The following is a 4535-nucleotide window of genomic DNA, read 5'->3' on the forward strand; positions in this document are numbered from 1 at the left end:
TAGAGAAAGAGAGTTATATATATATATATATATATAGAGAGAGAGAGAGAGAGAGAGAGAGGAAATAGAGAGAGAGAGAGAGAGAGAGGTAGGGAAGTGAAGAGCGAGACAGAGAGAGAGAGAGAGAGAGAGAGAGAGAGAGATAGGAAAATAAGGAAATAGAGAGAGAAAGAGATATAGCGAGAGCGAGATCGAGAGAGAGAGAGAGAGAGAAAGAGAGATAGCTAGAGTGAGATCGAGAGAGAAAGAGAGATCGAGATCGCTTTTTTGAGCAAGAACCATGCAAGGCTTCTGAATCTTTCTCAAGTTGCTCATCCATCTCCACATTATCTTCTGGCTTGGACATGGAGGCCCCGTTCGGTTTACAATCAGGTAGAAAACTTTCATTGGGCTGAGAACTTCCATGGCTTGTGCATGTGGTGAAAAAAACACCAGGATGGGCATAATATCCTTGGAAAAACCTGTGCAAAAAATTGCAAACAGACGGAACATTACAAAAATGACAAAAAAGTTCATGCTTTAATATATGATTCATCAAGTGCGGCATTGGAAAGCTTTCTCTGACAGGCTACCTCGGAATGGAGGCAGGTGGGTTCGTAGACAGAAAAGAAACTATGGAACTAAAAGAGGCAAAGGGGTTTTGTCTGCTACATGCATTGCCATGTACACTTGGGAGTGCACGTATGTGTCTACCCATATAGGATTTGACCAATAAAGACGAGATTTTGACCCGGTGGTCCTGATCTCCGTACACCTCTGGACCGAGGTGTATGGAGATTGGGCAAGACTAGAGAATGCGAGGTAGTTTACATTGTGAGGAGTATATATATATATATATATATTAAAACAACATTCATAATCATTGTAGATGGCAACGTCATCAACTAACATGGAGGAAAAGATTGCATGCTCGTGCACGCTCTGCAAGTATCAAATCCTACGCAAGCGTAGGATATGTAATGAGCATGTGCACAAGTACGGAGAGTTTGCTAGAGAAACCATACAGAATCTGCGATACGACTCCTACGGAACGGGCATTGATTTCCGTGACATAGCACCTACATCTGAGAGAGAGAGAGGAAAAAGATTATGCGTGAAGGTCCGACCAATATAGAGCCACGGATGGAAGCAGAAAAGGGCTTACAGACAGAAGACAACGGCATGGAGGAGATGCTAGATGCCTTCTTCCAGACAAGCGAGGAGAACGCGAACGAAGCAGCACCAGAAGCCGTGCGCCTATCTCCTGAAGACATGTTGAGGAAGTTGGCACGTCAACCAATCTATGAAGGCGCCAAAATATCTGTGCTTTGTACTTGTCTGGTGTTTTTGAATCTTCAGTCAGTGTACGGGTGGTCAGATGCAAGCGTCACTGCTTTGTTTAGTTACGTAATTTACAAAAGAGATTTTCCGATTGCAACGGTGATGTGCTCGGAGAGCTTTTTAATTTAATGTGGCTTAAATAGGTTATTGTGGGAGAAACTTCTCCCGGCTGGCAATGAAATGTCCCCCTCCAGGCCAGACGCAAAGCAACTTCCGACCTCAGTTGACTTCCACTACAACAAGATTCATGCATGCCCAAATGATTGCATTCTTTTTCGCAATGAATTCGCAGATTGTCTGTCGTGTCCTAAGTGCGGAGCAATGCGCTACAAACAAGATGCAGTTGGCGAGACAGTGCCAGCTAAAGTGTTGCGGCATTTCCCTATTATTCCTAGGATAAAAAGCATGTTTCGTTGTGGTTCCATTGCAAAGTTGATGCGGTGGCATTCTACGAATAGATCCACTGATGCAACATTTAGGGTGCCCGCTGATTCGAAGGCTTGGAGGCACATTGAAGATACCTAGCCACATTTTAAGAGTGAACCACACAATTTGCGTTTGGGCATGGCAATGGATGGAGTCAATCCATTTGGCTTGAGAAGCTCGTCATGGAGCACTTGGCCTGTGTGCCTTATCAATTACAACCTCCCGCCGTGGCTTGCCATCAAGAAGGGTCATTTGATTTTAAGCTTGATTGTACCTGGTAAGTTCAAGGCAAAAAACATGGATGTTTATCTAGCTCCACTAGTTGACAAGCTCCAGGAGTTATGGCATGGGATCGACATAGCAGATACGGTTGAACCAGTAGGACAACAGCATGCAAGGATCCATGGACTTCTTATGTGGACTATGCATGATTGGCGAGGATACGGAGAAGCTTCTGGTAATGGTTATTGATTTACAAAATTCTCGCTATTCGCAAGCCCTTTGCCTTGGCCTGATTCATGCTTTGATATATGCAGGACTAACAACTTTGGGATACAATGCATGTCCAATTTGCGGGCAGTCCTTGGATGTGCGCTATTCTACCTCTCTTCGAAAGACAATTTATCAAGGCCACCACCGTTATCTTCCAGATGGCCATCACTTGCGCGAAGGCCAACTTGGTCGCGTCGAATGTCGTCCTATGCATGTACAAGAGTGGCGTCACCGATGGGAGCAACATGAGGGGCAACCTGTTCCAGGAATGAAACGTTTGTCCATTCTCCATACGTTGCCGTACTGGGGTGATCTACTAATTAACCATTTGTTGGATCCAATGCATATATTCAAGAATGTGGGAGAGCTCCTCTGGAAGACAATCATGGGAATGAAAGATAATCGACCTTCACGAGATGATTTGCAGTCGGTTGGAAAGATGCCAGAGCTGTGGCCTTTCACCAATGCAGCTGGTCAAACAAAACTTCCAAGAGCGCCATGGGTATTGCTAAAAAACGAAGAGTGACAAGTCAAAAGGGTGATTTCAGAGTTTAGGACGCCAACATGATGCATGCGATGTCTCAAGACAGCATTCACCTATGACGATCAACTGTCAAGGTTGAAATCGCACGACTGGCATAAGTTCTTGCAATTCATTCTTCCAATTGCGATCAATGGGTGTTTAACAGAGGAAGTGCGGACCTGCATATGCAAGATTTCAGAGCTAGTGCGGTGGATCTCTTCCAAGGAGGTACGGGAGGAATCTATTGCAGTCGCAAGGGCTAACTCCATTGAGGCAGTTTGCACGATTGAGAAGTATCTACCCACGAGCTGCCTTACTATCCAAATGCACTTGCTCGTCCATGTAGTAGATGAGGTTGCAGTGGCAGGTATAGTCCACAACCGTTGGATGTTCTTTCTAGAGCGGTTCATGAAAACACTTAAGAGTTTTGTTCGCCAAAAAGTGCGTCCAGAGGGGAGCATGGCAGAAGGATGGCTGGTGCAAGAGTCTCTTGTATTGACGACTGAATTTCTATCCGTTTCTGACCCTGAAATGCCTCGACTGTGGAGCTATGTGGCCTGTAAGTGTTTGTGTGAAGACTTTGATTTAAAATTAAGCTTAAAGTTAATTTAAACAACTGTGTTCTGACGCTTTATTTTACTTTCTTTGTGTAGGACTTTAGTATGGTAGACGAGATTCCAGATCTCGCTTCCATGAGTGCAGATGCATTCATGGGCTTCATTACACGGATGATGCCTGCTCAGATGGCAGAGGCTTCTCAGTACTGGGTAGCCAGAGGCACGGGTACTACGCCTCCGGGCTTCACACCCGAGGGACCGACGCCTAGGGGGGGGACGCCTACGGGGTTCAGGACGCCTATGGGTACGGCGCCTTCTTCTCCCATCACGGCCACTTCGACACCTAGGGGTGGGGCAGAGGCGGGTACGTCCTCATCTCTGCAGCACAGGCGCACTCGTCGATCTCGGCGATCGTCAGGTGGAGGTGTGTTAAGTATGGAACCTAATTTACCCTTGTAATTTTGTGTGGTAAAAGAGCACATTTGTAAGGCCCCCATTATGAGGAGAAGCCATCGTGCGTGAAGGAAAATCACTCACCGGAAACCAAAATTTTCACGGACAAAAATTAGGGGCAACTTTAAAGGCCTCGGGGGCGGAGGTTCTCGAGACTTTTTTTTTCGCCGGAATATTATGGCCGCACGGCGGCCGGAAAGTGGTCGGAAAACAACCGATCAGTTGACCGGTGGCCGGTAGTCAATGGCCGATGGCCGGTGGTCAGAAGTCAATGGCCGGTGGCCGGTGGTCGGAAGTCAATGGCCGGTGGCCGGTGGCCGAATTCAAAAGCGGACTTGTCTTCTCAAGGGCAGCCACACATGGGCGGATTGGAGGGTCCGATTTGGACTTATTCGCACAAGGGCGGCTACACATGGCTGTCTCTCATAAGAGAGGGCAACCCTTTTGGCCTATAAAAGGAGGCCATTTCTACACACATTTCATAGTGTGAAGTTGATGCAACAAGGTGAGTGTGAGGTGGTGAGAGTGAAGCAAGGCGGGAGCTCCATTAAGGGTATAATCCCTTTGTAAACTACTTCTTGTTTTGAAGTACTAAAGCCATTGAGTGGCTGTTTTCTCGTGGACGTAGCCCACATTGGGTGAACCACGTATATCGTGTGTACTCTCTCTCTCTCTCTCTACTCTATAATCTCATGTATATAAATCTGTCTCTCTCCATTAAGTAATCTACTCAATTATCTATTTAACTACGTCTTATTTCCTAA

Source organism: Adiantum capillus-veneris, chromosome 8 (genome assembly GCF_014529385.1).
Source record: "Adiantum capillus-veneris isolate H3 chromosome 8, ASM1452938v2, whole genome shotgun sequence".
In the NCBI taxonomy this organism is placed as follows: domain Eukaryota; kingdom Viridiplantae; phylum Streptophyta; class Polypodiopsida; order Polypodiales; family Pteridaceae; genus Adiantum; species Adiantum capillus-veneris.